The 17,825-nt window shown below is 38.3% G+C and overlaps 1 protein-coding gene across 1 annotated transcript in view; it reads right to left on the reverse strand.

Moving 5' to 3' along the window:
- LOC111159954 (ERGIC and golgi 2) overlaps window positions 1-12,473 on the reverse strand; it is a 46,834-nt gene extending 34,361 nt beyond the window's left edge. The window contains exon 1 of the mRNA XM_022522674.1: window positions 12,394-12,473. The gene's annotated coding sequence lies outside the window, so the exon portion shown is untranslated. The remainder of the gene's footprint in view (window positions 1-12,393) is intronic.
- Window positions 12,474-17,825: the final 5,352 nt, after the last annotated feature.

Genomic DNA, 17,825 nt, shown 5'->3' on the forward strand with positions numbered 1-17,825 from the left:
TGCAAGTCACGACCCTATGACACTCATCCTCCACAGGATGTGAACGAATGGCATTCATTCACAATGACAATGCTTTTGCCATGTAAGTGTGACAGATCTTCAATGCCAGTGACTTAGATCTATGCAAACCCACATAAAGCAAGACCATGTTTTGGCTCCTCTTAACTTCTAGAACTGCTTGATTTCCAAAATCTAAAACACTAATTTTCCTCTCTGAGCAGAATCAATTATCCTTCAGGCTCTTTAATTTCCTAACTAGGACAGAATTTGCTCTTCATTATCCCTGTGTTTCCAACCCCTAGGACTTCTCCCAGTATCCAGTTCCACTGCTCCCATTCCCAAGTTATATGCTTCTCCATCTAGCTGGGTCAGTCATTTTAAGAAATGCATTTAGCAATACCCTAGATTAGGCCACCTGGGTGGCTCAGTTAGTTAAGCATCCAACTCTTGGTTTCACCTCAGCTCATGATCTCAGGGTCATGAGATCAAGCCCCACACTGGGCTCTGTTCTCAAAGAAGAGTGGGCTTAAGACTCCTTCCCTCTCCCCACAACCCTCAACCCTGCCTGTGCTCTTTCTCACTCAAATAAATAAACTTAAAAAAGCAAGAAAGGAAGGAAGGAAGGAAGGAAGAAGGAAAATTTCCTAGATCACTGATTTCCAGAAGTCACTGCCATTCTGTTATAAAATTTTCTTTTTTGAACCTTAATGAAAAAACCAAGGACAATACAGGAAACTTTTAAAGATAAATATAGTCAACTTAAAAATCTTATATTCAACATTATTTCCTTCTTTTTTTTTTAATGTGTCAAAATGTTCTTTCTTTTATGAAATGATAAAGGTAGATAACAGACGTTTTGGTTTGTTTTGATTTTTGGATTAAAAACTGCAATTCTAGGGGGAGGAGTCAAGATGTCAGAGAAAGAGCAGGCTGAGACTACTTCAGGTAGCGGGAGATCAGCTAGATAGCTTATCTAAAGATTGCAAACACCTACAAATCCAACGGGAGATCAAAGAGAAGAAGAACAGCAACTCTAGAAACAGAAAATCAACCACTTTCGGAAAGGTAGGACTGGCGGAGAAGTGAATCCAAAGCGACGGGAAGATAGACCGCGGGGGGAGGGGCCGGCTCCCGGCAAGCGGCGGAGCAACGGAGCACAAAATCGGGACTTTTAAAAGTCTGTTCCACTGAGGGACATCGCTCCAGAGGCTTAACCGGGGTGAAGCCCACGCAGGGTCAGCGTGGCCTCAGGTCCCGCAGGGTCATAGAAGGATCGGGGGTGTCTGAGTGTCACAGAGCTTACAGGTATTAGAACGGGGAAGCTGGCTACAGAGACAGAGCCGAGGAGTAAGCTCTAATCTTGGGGTTACCTTGAACCGGTCGCAGGCCCGGTCAGCTTGGAGCGTGGCCGGAGGCCAGGGTGACGGGAGTAATTGGGCGCTGTTCTCTGAGGGCGCACTGAGGAGTGGGGCCCCAGGCTCTCGGCTCCTCCGGGCAGGAGACCAGGAGGCCGCCATCTTCATTCCCGCCCTCCGGAACTCTATGGAAAGCGCTCAGGGAACAAAAGCTCCTGAAAGCAAACCCGATCTGATTACTCAGCCCAGCCTGGGTAAGGGCGATGCAACTCCGCCTGGGGCAAAGACACTTGAGAATCACTACAACAGGCCCCTCCCCCAGAAGAGCAACAAGAAACCCAGCCAGGACCAAGTTCACCTACCAAGGAGTGCAGTTTCAATACCAAGGAGAGCAGCGGAATTCCAGAGGAGGAGAAAGCAAAGCATGGAACTCATGGCTTTCTCCCCATGATTCTTTAGCCTTGCAGTTAATTTTTTTTTCTTTTTCAATTTTTTTTTCTCTTCTTTGGCTAAATTTTTTTAACTTTACTCTGTTCTTTTTTAACGTTTTTTAACTAGTTTATCTAATATATACATATATATTTTTTTTCCTTTTTATATTTTTTCTTTATTGGTTTTCTTTTTTTAATTGTTTCTTTCTTTTTTTTTTTTCCTGAACCTCTTTTTATCCCCTTTCTCCCCCTTCACGATTTGGGATCTCTTCTGATTTGGCTAAAGCATATTTTCCTGGGGTTGTTGCCACCCTTTTAGTATTTTACTTGCTCCTTCATATACTCTTATCTGGACAAAATGACAAGGCGGAGAATTCACCACAAAAAAAAGAACAAGAGGCAGTACCAAAGGCTAGGGACCTAATCAATACAGACATTGGTAATATGTCAGATCTAGAGTTCAGAATGACGATTCTCAAGGTTCTAGCCGGGCTCAAAAAAGGCATGGAAGATATTAGAGAAACCCTCTCGGGAGATATAAAAGCCCTTTCTGGAGAAATAAAAGAACTAAAATTTAACCAAGTTGAAATCAAAAAAGCTATTAATGAGGTGCAATCAAAAATGGAGGCTCTCACTGCTAGGATAAATGAGGCAGAAGAAAGAATTAGCGATATAGAAGACCAAATGACAGAGAATAAAGAAGCTGAGCAAAAGAGGGACAAACAGCTACTGGACCACGAGGGGAGAATTCAAGAGATAAGTGACACCATAAGACGAAACAACATTAGAATAATTGGGATTCCAGAAGAAGAAGAAAGAGAGAGGGGAGCAGAAGGTATATTGGAGAGAATTATTGGAGAGAATTTCCCCAATATGGCAAAGGGAACAAGCATCAAAATCCAGGAGGTGCAGAGAACCCCCCTCAAAATCAATAAGAATAGGTCCACACCCCGTCACCTAATAGTAAAATTTACAAGTCTTAGTGACAAAGAGAAAATCCTGAAAGCAGCCCGGGAAAAGAAGTCTGTAACATACAATGGTAAAAATATTAGATTGGCAGCAGACTTATCCACAGAGACCTGGCAGGCCAGAAAGAGCTGGCATGATATATTCAGAGCACTAAATGAAAAAAACATGCAGCCAAGAAAACTATATCCAGCTAGGCTATCATTGAAAATAGAAGGAGAGATTAAAAGCTTCCAGGACAAACAAAAACTGAAAGAATTTGCAAACACCAAACCAGCTCTACAGGAAATATTGAAAGGGGTCCTCTAAGCAAAGAGAGACCCTAAAACTAGTAGATCAGAAAGGAACAGAAACAATATACAATAACAGTCACCTTACAGGCAATACAATGGCACTAAATTCATATCTCTCAATACTTCCCCTGAATGTTAATGGGCTAAATGCCCCAATCAAAAGACACAGGGTATCAGAATGGATAAAAAAACAAAACCCATCTATATGTTGCCTACAAGAAACTCATTTTAAACCCGAAGACACCTCCAGATTTAAAGTGAGGGGGTGGAAAAGAATTTACCATGCTAATGGACATCAAAAGAAAGGAGTGGCAATCCTTATATCAGATCAATTAGATTTTAAGCCAAAGACTATAATAAGAGATGAGGAAGGACACTATATCATACTCAAAGGAACTGTCCAACAAGAAGATCTAACAATTTTAAATATCTATGCCCCTAACATGGGAGCAGCCAACTATATAAACCAATTAATAACAAAATCAAAGAAACACATCGACAATAATACAATAATAGTAGGGGACTTTAACACTCCCCTCACTGAAATGGACAGATCATCCAAGCAAAAGATCAACAAGGAAATCAAGGCCTTAAATGACACACTGGACCAGATGGACATCACAGATATATTCAGAACATTTCATCCCAAAGCAACAGAATACACATTCTTCTCTAGTGCACATGGAACGTTCTCCAGAATAGATCACATCCTCGGTCCTAAATCAGGTCTCAACCAGTATCAAAAGATTGGGATCATTCCCTGCATATTTTCAGACCACAATTCTCTGAAGCTAGAACTCAATCACAAGAGGAAATTTGGAAAGAACCCAAATACATGGAGACTAAACAGCATCCTTCTAAAGAATGAATGGGTCAACCAGGAAATTAAAGAAGAATTGAAAAAATTCATGGAAACAAATGAGAATGAAAACACAACGGTTCAAAATCTGTGGGACACCACAAAGGCAGTCCTGAGAGGAAAATATATAGCGGTACAAGCCTTTCTCAAGAAACAAGAAAGGTCTCAGGTACACAACCTAACCCTACACCTAAAGGAGCTGGAGAAAGAACGAGAAAGAAACCCTAAACCTAGCAGAAGAGAAATCATAAAGATCAGAGCAGAAATCAATGAAATAGAAACCAAAAAAACAATAGAACAAATCAACGAAACTAGGAGCTGGTTCTTTGAAAGAATTAATAAGATCGATAAACCCCTGGCCAGACTTATCAAAAAGAAAAGAGAAAGGACCCAAATAAATAAAATCATGAATGAAAGAGGAGAGATCACAACGAACACCAAAGAAATACAGACAATTATAAGAACATACTATGAGCAACTCTACGCCAACAAATTTGACAATCTGGAAGAAATGGATGCATTCCTAGAGACATATAAACTACCACAACTGAACCAGGAAGAAATAGAAAGCCTGAACAGACCCATAACCAGTAAGGAGATTGAAACAGTCATCAAAAATCTCCAAACAAACAAAAGCCCAGGGCCAGATGGCTTCCCGGGGGAATTCTACCAAACATTTAAAGAAGAACTAATTCCTATTCTCCTGAAACTGTTCCAAAAAATAGAAATGGAAGGAAAACTTCCAAACTCATTTTATGAGGCCAGCATCACCTTGATCCCAAAACCAGACAAGGATCCCATCAAAAAAGAGAACTAGAGACCAATATCCTTGATGAACACAGATGCAAAAATTCTCGCCAAAATACTAGCCAATAGGATTCAACAGTACATTAAAAGGATTATTCACCACGACCAAGTGGGATTTATTCCAGGGCTGCAAGGTTGGTTCAACATCCGCAAATCAATCAATGTGATACAACACATTAATAAAAGAAAGAACAAGAACCATATGATACTCTCCATAGATGCTGAAAAAGCATTTGACAAAGTACAGCATCCCTTCCTGATCAAAACTCTTCAAAGTGTAGGGATAGAGGGCACATACCTCAATATTATCAAAGCCATCTATGAAAAACCCACCACAAATATCATTCTCAATGGAGAAAAACTGAAAGCTTTTCTGCTAAGATCAGGAACACGGCAGGGATGTCTGTTATCACCACTACTATTGAACATAGTACTAGAAGTCCTAGCCTCAGCAATCAGACAACAAAAGGAAATTAAAGGCATCCAAATCGGCAAAGAAGAAGTCAAACTATCATTCTTTGCAGATGATATGATACTATATGTGGAAAACCCAAAACACTCCACTCCAAAACTGCTAGAACTTGTACAGGAATTCATCAAGTGTCAGGATATAAAATCAATGCACAGAAATCAGTTGCATTTCTCTACACCAACAACAAGACAGAAGAAAGAGAAATTAAGGAGTCAATCCCATTACAATTGCACCCAAAACTATAAGATACCTAGGAATAAACCTAACCAAAGAGACTAAGAATCTATACACAGAAAACTATAAAGTACTCATGAAAGAAATTGAGGAAGACACAAAGAAATGGAAAAATGTTCCATGCTCCTGGATTGGAAGAATAAATATTGTGAAAATGTCTATGCTACCTAAAGCAATCTACACGTTTAATGCAATTCCTATCAAAGTACCATCCATTTTTTTCAAAGAAATGGAACAAAGAATCCTAAAATTTATATGGAACCAGAAAAGACCTCGAATAGCCAAAGGAATATTGAAAAAGAAAGCCAAAGTTGGTGGCATCACAATTCTGGACTTCAAGCTCTATTACAAAGCTGTCATCATCAAGACAGCATGGTACTGGCACAAAAACAGACACATAGATCAATGGAACAGAATAGAGAGCCCAGAAATAGACCCTCAACTCTATGGTCAACTAATCTTTGACAAAGCAGGAAAGAATATCCAATGGAAAAAAGACAGCCTCTTCAACAAATGGAGTTGGGAAAATTGGACAGCCACATGCAGAAAAATGAAATTGGATCATTTCCTTACACCACACACGAAAATAGACTCAAAATGGATGAAGGACCTCAATGTGAGAAAGGAATCCATCAAAATCCTTGAGGAGAACACAGGCAGCAACCTCTTCGACCTCAGCCACAGCAACATCTTCCTAGAAACATCGCCAAAGGCAAGGGAAGCAAGGGCAAAAATGAACTATTGGGATTTTATCAAGATGAAAAGCTTTTGCACAGCAAAGGAAACAGTTAACAAAACCAAAAGACAACTGACAGAATGGGAGAAGATATTTGCAAAGGACATATCAGATAAAGGGCTAGTGTCCAAAACCTATAAAGAACTTGGCAAACTCAACACCCAAAGAACAAATAATCCAATCAAGAAATGGGCAGAAGACATGAACAGACATTTCTGCAAAGAAAACATCCAGATGGCCAACAGACACATGAAAAAGTGCTCCATATCACTCGGCATCAGGGAAATACAAATCAAAACCACAATGAGATACCACCTCACACCAGTCAGAATGGCTAAAATTAACAAGTCAGGAAATGACAGATGCTGGCGAGGATGCGGAGAAAGGGGAACCCTCCTACACTGTTGGTGGGAATGCAAGCTGGTGCAACCACTCTGGAAAACAGCATGGAGGTTCCTCAAAATGTTGAAAACAGAACTACCCTATGATCTAGCAATTGCACTGCTGGGTATTTACCCTAAAGATACGAACGTAGTGATCCGAAGGGGCACGTGCACCTGAATGTTTATAGCAGCAATGTCTACAATAGCCAAACTATGGAAAGAACCTAGATGTCCATCAACAGACGAATGGATAAAGAAGATGTGGTATATATACACAATGGAATACTATGCAGCCATCAAAAGAAATGAAATCTTGCCATTTGCGACGACGTGGATGGAACTAGAGGGTATCATGCTTAGCGAAATAAGTCAATTGGAGAAAGACAACTATCATATGATCTCCCTGATATGAGGGAGAGGAGATGCAACGTGGGGGGTTAAGGGGGTAGGAGAAGAGTAAATGAAACAAGATGGGATTGGGAGGGAGACAAACCGTAAGTGACTCTTAATCTCACAAAACAAACTGAGGGTTGATGGGGGGAGGGGGGCTGGGAGAAGGGGGTGGGGTTATGGACATTGGGGAGGGTATGTGCTATGGTGAGTGCTGTGAAGTGTGTAAACCTGGCGATTCACAGACCTGTACCCCTGGGGATAAAAATATATGTTTATAAAAAATAAAATTAAAAAAAAAAAAACTGCAATTCTACATCAGTCCTCAAATGCAGCCCCTTTCCCTGTTTTGTGTACTGGTCCACAAAAGTAATAATTTACAAGCCACTGCATTTGATTCATTTGCCCACTGGTTGGTGCTGTTCTTCATACTTTCCCATTCTCCAGTAACATATCCATTTTCTTCAATTTCTCCCCTAAACCACCATGTATATTAAGAAGCAAAACAAACAAAGTCCAGGGAGTCACTGACAACAGCGGATACTAAGACAATGCTTTGAAAAACTGCCTAAAAAAAATAAGAAACCATGCTGGAACACAGACACATACAATCATTACTCAATCTAAGTAATGTCATACAGCCCATATTTAATCATTGCATCCATCTGAATATAATGAGACTATGAGATGCTTTGCCAAAATTAAAACACAGAATTCATGGTACCTTTTAGTCTGCTTAAGTTTAACTACTTCTCCAAATAAAAATGGAGAAACAATTTTACTCCTGCTACCCACATTTTATGAGCTAACTTCTATGTTTAATACATACTTGGCAATCTGAGAAATATTTAATTGTTTAACACATATGACCATGTTGCAGGCTGAAGTGTGTTCCCTAAAAGGAGATCATACTGGATTAGGGTGGCCCAAAATCCAGTGACTGGTGTTCTTGTAAGAAGGCCAGGTGAAGACATGTAACCAGGAGAGAATGCCATGTGAAGACAGACGCAGAGATTAAAGGGATGCACCCAAAAACCAAGAAGAGCCAAGGATTATCCAGATGCTACAAGAAACAAGAAAGGATTATTTCCCAGAGCCTTCAGAGGGAACACGGCCCTGCTGAGACCTTAATTTCAGTCAGCTAGGCTCCAGAACTCTGAGAGAAAACATGTTGAGGTTTTTAAGCCAACCAGTTTATGGTACTTTGCTACAGCAGCCCTATGAAACTCACACAAGCCATTAGTAAGAATGACAAAGGACACAGGACAGATATTATTCAGGCCATCAGTGAACTTCAGAAACAAAAAGCAAAACAACTTATCTGTAACTTTAAATTGCTTGATTATATTGCATTAAAATACTTTACACTAAAATTTTATTATGAAAGATAACTTAGTTTCACTTGACATATACTAGATATCCCTCCAAAAGTACTTATTCTTTTCACTTTAAAACGTAGACTTTTTACAATAGCGTTCATGTTGTCTTTAAAACTATTTATCCCCAAACCATAAGTGACTCTTAATCTCACAAAACAAACTGAGGGTTGCGGGGGGAGAGGGGTTGGGAGAAGGGGGGTGGGGTTATGGACATTGGGGAGGGTATGTGCTATGGCGAGTGCTGTGAAGTGTGTAAACCTGGCGATTCACAGACCTGTACCCCTGAGGATAAAAATATATGTTTAAAAAAAAATAAAATTAATAAAAAAAAAATTCATTAGTCTTCATAGGGGATTATCAGGTTTACAAGTTATTTAAAGAACCAAATTTGGGTTTAATTTCTCTGTCAGTCATAGACTTCTGTTCATTATTGATTCCTTTTTTCTACTTGCTTTGCATATAATTTATGGGTTTTTTGGGTTTTTTGTTTTGTTTTGTTTTTACTTTCTTAAGATGTAAAGTTAAATACTTCACTTTATAACTTTCTTCTTTTCCAATACTGACACTTAAATGTATAACTTTCCTTTTAAGAACTGCTTCACAGAAGCTCACAAATTTTGATATGTTTTACATTTATTGTTATTCAGTTGAAAATACCTTTGTGATTTTTTCCAGTTATGTTTATTTAGAAATGTGTTGCTTTATTTCCAAATATGAGAAATTTCTAAATATCTTATTTTTATTATTTTCTAATTAAATTCCATGTGGTCATAGAACATACTCTGTAAGATTTCAGTTTTTTGAAGTCCACTGAGATTTATTGTATATCTGGTACATGCTTTATCTTGGTGAATGTTCTATTTGCACCTATCAAGAATTTGGTTTTTTTGTAGGTTTATGTTAATGTCTGATAATGACTGATAATGTTTTTCACATCCCGTATATTTGTATTGTTTTAATATATTTGTTCTATTAGTAACTATGAAAGGGTGTTTAACACTACAATTATGATTACAGATTTATCTGTTTCTCCATTTACTTCCATCAGTTTTTGTTTAATATTTTTTGATCTTTTATTAGATACATATTTAAGCTTGTTATGCATTTTATTGACTGAGCTTATTATTTTGTAACAACCTCTTTATTTCTTGTAACACTCACTGTTTTGAATTACACCTTGTTTTATATTAATATAGCCATAACAGTTTTTTAAATCTAACTCCTGTTAGATGGATGATGTGATCATCCATCCTTTTATTTTTAATCTCTGTATGTCTTTTTTAGCGTACCTATATTGTAGACAGCATTTAGTTGGAATATGCTTTTTAAAACCAGTCGTTTACTATCTGCCCTTTCAGTATTTAATCCATTTTCTTTTAATGTAATTATTGGTATTGTTGGATTAAAGTCTGATATTTTATAAAATAAATAAATAAATAAAATTAAAAATTAAAAAAAAACTATTTATCCCAACATAATTCAAATAAATATAGTAACATTCTAAGTGATTAAAAAAAAAAAAGGTATACTTAGAAGCTGAGTAAGATGGTATAAATACAACTTTTGTGACCCGAAAAAACGTGGGTTAATATCTAGTCACTTACTAGCCATGTCACAAATTTGGAAAGATCCTCAACACCCCAGTATCTATTATATTTTACTTTTAAAGGAGGTAGGGAGGCATAATGGCTACCTCACAGTTTCTAACAAAGATAAAAATGAGTCAATTGGTAAATGTTTCTAATTCTCAAAAGAAATGCAAAGATTTGTAGGATATTTGAAATTTATCTTAAAATCCTTGAGGAAAGTGGTATAGTATCTAAGGTTATTTAATAGTATCATGAATAGACTGAGGCTGATATAAATTGATAGAAAAGCTAAGAGAAGAGGCTATAGAGTGATGGCAACACAACAATTTGGAAGTGCCTGGCAGCAACGTGAAGCAAAGATAACAGCTTGACTGTACTAACTACTCAATAAAAGTGTACAAAAGTGAAGTGGAAAAGGTCAGGGACACATGAAATACATTTATAATAGAATGAATGTCTCCAAATACAAGAATGGGTTTACAGGGCACCAAGAGCAGCACTAACCTAGACTATAATAAGACTGTATGGAGTAGTAGAAAGAAGGAATTGGTACCTTAGTAACTGAAAGGAGAACAGCTTAAGAATGCAAGCCATTGGAAGATGGAGTTTACAGACATACTAACTATATAGAAGAAGAGTGTTTAATTTCTTTTGGGATCAGAAAGAAATTACATTAGAAAGCACCTTCTTCAGTCTATATGTTGACTAAGTACCAAGGAAATACCTTTTTTTTTTTTTTTAAGATTTTATTTATTTATTTGACAGAGCTCACAAGTAGGCAGAGAGGCAGACGGCGGGGGGGGGGGGGGGAAGCAGGCTCCCGGCTGAGCAGAGAGCCGGATGTGGGGCTCCATCCCAGGACCCTGAGATCATGACCTGAGCTGAAGGCAGAGGCTTTAACCCACTGAGCCACCCAGATGCCCCCCAAGGAATTATCTTGTGAGTAACTACGAAGTTAGGAAACAAAAATTTTTAAATAACAAGAGTGAATACTGAATGAATGTTAACTGTATGACAGGCATTGTTCTAAGTGCATGTGTTCACTCATTTAATCCTCACCAACAATCCTATGAGTTAGATGTTATCATTCCAATTTTGCAGACAAGGAAACTAAAACACAAAGAGGTTAATTTGCCCATCATGACATTAAGAGGAAGAATCAGAATAAATACCGAAAAACTTGTTAAATAGTATTTGTTAGCTGGCAGACTGCCTAAATGTAACTGTCATTAAAAATAAGTTTCACTATTTCTTCTAATAAAACCATTAATCCCTAAATAAAATAAATTTATATATTTTTTCTAATTCTTTTTTTCTTTTGATGTTCCAGACTAGGCCTGATTTCCTTTGAGAGATCTTTCAAGCTTGATATATTTTTTAAAGATCTGTACCCTCAACCCACTTCAACTCAGTTGTGTACTAAAGTTTATTATCAAAAACAAAACAAAACAAAACTCCTCTCTTCCCCATTCCCCCCAAACCATGAAATTTATTTTTTTCATGTTTTTCCTCTAGGACAACTAGAATAACTGCATCAATTTAAAGATATCGATAAACAAAACAAGCATCTCCTGAATTTTTCAGTGAACAGTCTGACTCATTTCTTTTAACAGCTATATACCAGAGTTCAACGTATCAGGCTAGGCAACAACTTAAATACAACTTCAAACAAATGAACAAATCTTGTTTTTAAATGTATCTTTAACTGCTTCTGAAAGCCAGTCTTGAAACATTTTAACAGATACTATGTAACTTTGCGTTGTGTTGAGGGCACTAAATTCTAAATATAAAACTTACTTAAACAAGTTTTCTCAATAACCTATCAACTCCATATACTACTATACCTAAGGCTATTTTCTACCTTGAATTAAAAAGTTACCTTCCGAAGTTTTCTTAACCCTAGAAGGTTATAAGTAAAGTAGTTAACACTCAAACCTCTCTCCTATAGCATCTCGCCAGCCCTGCCCCTTTCTCACTTCCCCAAGCGGCGCTGGAAACTCTTTCGAGGAGAGGCCAAGACCTAGGTCTTTCTTAAAGTGAGCAACCGGCTGCCAAGAATTTGGTATTTTCCTGAATGGGGGTGGGGAGCCAGACACCCGGGAGAATGGGTCCACGATCTGGCTGGTCTTCATAACACGGGACCCTTCTCCCTGAGGACCAGAGGACTCACTAAGGACCAGAGGACCCACTGCGAGAAGCAATGGGTCAGGGTCAGCAGCTATCGGGGAAGCACTTAAACTCCTTCAAGTTGCAAGATAGCGCAGAGACACAGGACTGGGGAGATGGGGTCTCCCAGGCGCAGCGCTACCCAGGGTCCTGCCAGCAACGCCCCCGGGGTAGGTGGAGCGGCTCCCCAGTCCGGCCCTCTTCCCAAAGGAGAGTGATGAAGACAGGGAGCCAATCTTGTGACAGATTCTCAGCCCCCTTAACCACATTCACGCCCTGAACAGCCTTGGAACAATCGGGAAAACAGCACCCAACGGGGTTTCAGTATTTTACCTTGTGTTACGGAATCAGCCGACCGCCATGTTTCACAGAAGCCCGGGTCGCCCGGGCTCCCGCTTACCCGAAAATATCGCGAGAATAAAAGCGACAACTACCGCTGAAAACGTCAAATGGGAGGCAATGTAGACTTCTCGCGATATTTCCTTTGCTGACGAAGAGCTTCGTGAATCAAGAGGTGTGGTTAAGGTGAAAGGGTGTGGCTAAACAGAACGCAGGTTAAAACGTAGTTTAGGTGTAACCACGTGGCCAATAAGCAATCAGCTTCTCCAGCAAGGGCTGGGTTACCTTCGGAACGATAGCTACCGGCCAGAGGAGGAATCTCAACTCCTCACATGTTACTTAGTTGCTAATGTGAAACTTGGGAGCAGGATTTGTCATTTGCAACCCTGATGAGTATCACGTCTCCAATCTGCACCACGTTTTGTGCCTTCTGTTTTAGCCTCCTCATTTTCTTCCCGTCAAGAACGTTTAGATTTACTTTTCCAGACCTAGGTAATGCTTTTAAGAATAGTGTTTCTCTTGACTTCCAGATAGTAAGTTCCCTAAGAAACCACATCTGTCTTCATCACCTTTATAATGCCAGTACCTCCTATGCACTCAAATATTTGTTAAGAAAATGAATATTTCATCTTTTCCTAACCTTTTGTAGTATAAGAGATAATAAAGGGGAATATGGAAAGAAAGGATAAATGGAAACTGTGAGAGAGTAAGCCCAGCTGTAATCAGATTTTCCAATAAAACATTGAAATTTTAGTTTTGTGATTTATTGACCAAAAGTCTTAAAAGGCATAATAACTAATGTTTATACAACAAGCACTGCGTTCCCCCCCACCCCCCGTAAGCACTGTTTTAAAGCTTTACTTGCCTAATCCTATTTAATCCTTAAAAGTGTATAAAGATTGTTGGTAAACCATTATTTACCAATAATACAGAAATTGAGTCAAGTGGCAATTAAATGATTTACCCATCGTCAGAAAGCTGGGAGAGGCAGAGAAATCTTGACATTACTAAACCGCCCTTGGAAGGAGCAAGTCACACCATTTTATTTAGTGAATTAACATTTATTGAAATACAAAATTCCACTGAATTGAAACTATCCCAGAAAATAAAAGTAGATCAAGCGTTTCCACTGATGCAGTTTCATTTCCAGATTTTTCATGTCAGCGATAGGACTTCCCATATTTAAGAAGTTTATTGTAGTGGGTAAGAGGGTAGACACTGGGGCTGGAATTTCCTGGGTTAAAATTCCAGTTGAACCATTTACTAGCATGTGACCCTGGGCACATTATTTCATCCTGCTTCCTCACCTGCAAAATGGCATGATAATATCTCATATAATTGTTATGAGGATCAAGTGAGTTAATAAATATCTAAAGTGCTTCTTTACCTTTGCCCAAAGGTACCAGCAGCCCTTTCTTCTTTGTGGGTCTAAGATAATGTGCGTTCTTGCATAGATGGAAGCTGGCTGTTGTTCACTTAGTTACACCTGATTGCTGGTCTCCAGAGTTACTTACTTTCAGGGTAATAACTCTCCCGTAAAAGTTGGATTTCCCTGTACTGCAAAACTGACTAATTTGATCCTGCTTATTTAAAAAACAACTCACCATCTTCCAAGCTACTAAATGAAGACAAAATTAATTTCTCCTGAAGATTGAACCTCGGCTTAACTTTAAAGAGGGGTGAATACTTAATCCTGTGTTGTTGGTGGCGGGTTTATATCTGGAAAATAATTTGCTTCCAAAAGAAAAAAAGTCCATTCTATTATATATTACCTGAGGAAGAGAACCACGAGATAGGTTTTAAATTGGAATTTAAATTGGAATTTAAACTGTGCTAAACAACCTGTATTTTTGTAAAGATGCTAAAAAGGTATTTTCATGCTGTTTTTTTTCTTTATAGTTTGAGTAAAAGTTTTAGCAAGTTAGCAGCAAAATTAAGATATATATATATATATATATGCTATATGTATATATTTCCATATGAATGCCCCACATACACCTCAAATTCAGTGTATTCCCAAGCAGATCTTATTACTTATCCCCAAATCTATTTCTTCTCTTCTGTGCCTAGGAAAGTCAAAGGCACCGCTAACCTCCAATTCAATCAGATTAGATTCCTCTGCGTCTCCTCCTACTTCTCGCTAGCTACTAATCCTCATGACCAGACAGTTCTTTTATAAGACTATTCTGTTTCATGGTATACACCAAACCTTCATTTTTATTTGCTTTGATTTTAGGTCATTATCAATGTTAATTCAAATGTTGTATTTACACTTTTAAACATTGTGCTTTATACTTTTTTTTTTTTTAAAGAGAGAGAGCACACACATGAGTGGGGGAGGAGCAGCAGAGGGAGAGGGAGAGAGAGGATCCCAAGCAGGCTCATTGCCCAGCACAGAGCCCTTCATAAGGCTCAATCTCACAATCTTGAGAATCATGACCTGAGCTGAAATCAAGAGTCGATTGCTTACCCGACTGAGCCACCCAGGTGTTCCGTGCTTTACACTCTTAAATAATTTTTTCATCTGCCAAGTTGGGACTTAAAAACCTGAAATCACTTTTCATGTGCCAAGTTTCCATTTTGTATATCAGCTAATGGATAAATACCTTAAGTCTCTTTATAGTGGCAGCATTCGCCACTTAATATCCCTATTTCAGTAGTTTCCATCAAGATCTGTAAAGTATTGTGCAATAATAACAGATCAAAGGGACCACAGATCACTCAACTGAACCTGTGACCTGGCCATTCATGGAACAAACGTTCACTGAGGACCTTCTATGTGACAATAGACGTGTTAAGTACAGAATATGACCTAGTGATAAAGCAGACAGCCCGGCCCTCATGGAATTTGTACTACATTGGGATACACAGGTACCAAATAATAAACCCCAAAACAAATATGTGATTTTGGCTTAACAGTTTTTAGAAGTTATTAACTGTTATTAACACATTATCTTAATAGTTATTAGTAAACTATTTTATTAGTTACTAATAATGTATTGTGTGTATTCAACATGTTTTATTACAGTCTCCCATAAATCTCAACATAAAAATATCTAGCTGAAATTTGTATTTTATACAATATCATTTTCTACATTGATTACAACATCTGAATCTGGTGTTTTAGTTTTCATTTCCAAATATTCTTTACTAATATTTTTTATCTTTGCATCATAGATACATTGTCTCATCTGTTTGATTAGCTATTTTTGTGAACTTCCAATATTTTGAAATAAATTGTAGCTCTTTCATATTTCTTAAGACTTCTAAACATATTACTAATTTCATGTTAACAATGGGTGAAATTATTTAAGTGCCTAGGACATAGCATTATTAATACTTTCATACACTGTAATTAAAAAGAGGCAGCATACTTAACTCACATACTGCAGATAGTCAAACTATGATTTCAATAATATGACATAAATAGAAATGTCTGCCAGCTTTATCGCCTATCAAGCTCAAATGCCTTCAGGCAGATAACATGTATATTTCATCCAAAAGCTTTGAATATCAAACTTCTTTAAAACACTGTGCTGGCCTCTGTGGGGTGCCTGGGCGGCTCAGGGGGTTATACCTCTGCTTTTGGCTCAGGTCATGATCTCAGGGTCCCGGAATCAAGCCCCCTATCTCATCAGGCTCTCTGCTCAGCAGGGAGCCTGCTTCCCCCTCTGTCTCTGCCTGCCTGTCTGCCTACTTTTGATCTCTGTCAAATAAATAAAATCTTTGAAAAAAAAACAAAAACAAAAAAACACCGTGCTGGCCTCTAAAGACACAAATGTAGCCCCTTAGACCAAATGGCTGATAACACGTAAAACAGTCATTACCTCATTTTCATCTATTAATGTTTATAAATTCATAAACCCAGGTGAAGCTCTGAAGATAATATCTAAGAACAAGCACATTTGTGTGTGTGTGTGTGTCTTTATGTTTGCATAATTTTTATGTACATGGCAAATTGTCACAATTAGAAAAAAAAACAGGATGCTATGAGAGAAAACGTCAACTTTCAACTGAGTAGAGCAGAAGATATTTCCCTTTTTCTAATATGGTTATCTAACATTGATGTTGAGCTAAAAAGAAATAATTTCCATCCCATATATGAGATATGTCCCTACAGGTAATTTTTGTATCATGTAAAAAAATACATAAACAACTAAATATATAAATATGGTCAGGATTCAGATGCTTTGACTAAAAATTCTGAATATATACCTTAGTATTATTATTCAAAAGGACCTCACTTGACAAATACTTTTATTAAACTTGTTTTTCTTTTACTTTTTTATTTTTAAAAGGTTTTATTTATTTATTTTAGAGAGAGAGAGAGCACAAACCGGGAAGAGAGGCAGAGGGAAAGGGAGAGGGAGAAACAGACTCCCCTCTGAGCAGGGAGCCTGATGTGGAGCTCCATTCCAGGACCCTGAGATCATGACCTGAGCCAAAGGCAGACGCTTAACCTACCAAGCCATCCATGTGCACCAATTAAACTTGTTTGTTGTTGTTGTTGTTGTTTTTAAGAGTTTTTATTTATTTGGGGCGCCTGGGTGGCTCAGTGGGTTAAGCCACTACCTTCAGCTCGGGTCATGATCCCAGGGTCCTGGGATTGAGCCCCGCATCAGGCTTTCTGCTCAGCAGGGAGCCTGCTTCCCTTCCTCTCTCTGCCTGCCTCTCTGTCTACTTGTGATCTCTGTCAAATAAATAAATAAAATCTTTTAAAAATTAAAAAAGAATTTTTTATTTATTTATAAGAGAGAGAGATAGCGAGGGGCAACACAAGCACGGGGGAGCTAGAAAGGGAGAAGCAGGCTCCAGGCTGAGCAGGGAGCCAAATATGGGGCTTGATCCCAGGACTCTGGGATCACAACCCGAGCTGAAGGCAGATGCTTTACAACTGAGCCACGAGATGCCCCAAACTTGTTTTTCTAAGTAAAGGATAGTTGAGCCAAAACAGTAAGGTCCCCTCCCCTCTGGGTCTTAGAAGGAAAGAAGCCAGTGGGACATCAGCATTCCCCCTTGCCCTTAAACATACTTTCTCCTGAACTAGGCTTTGAAGGAGTAAACTTGGTCAGAAGTTTATTTTCCTCTAATGGAAGGTAGTTAGGTTGGGGGAACCCCATTAAAGATCTGAGTCTTTTACACAGATTGGGGCTGCTGCTTGCATCCTTTAAGGGTGAAGTTCCGTAACACATTGATCCCCTTTGGCGCTCCCATAAGAGTAGTGATGGGAATCGCTGAACCTGAGTTAGGAGAAGCCATTAACATCATATCTATCATAAGTCAAGTCCATGTTGAAAGAACACAGAGGAATCCATTAGATTCCTCTAATGGGAGGAGATTGGGAGGCAGAAGTAGAAAAATATGATCCTGGGAGATTAGTACTATTCATATATATATATATATATATATATATATATATATATATA

This window comes from Enhydra lutris, unplaced genomic scaffold (genome assembly GCF_002288905.1).
Source record: "Enhydra lutris kenyoni isolate GAN:26980312 unplaced genomic scaffold, ASM228890v2 scaffoldscaffold72, whole genome shotgun sequence".
Lineage (NCBI taxonomy): Eukaryota > Metazoa > Chordata > Mammalia > Carnivora > Mustelidae > Enhydra > Enhydra lutris.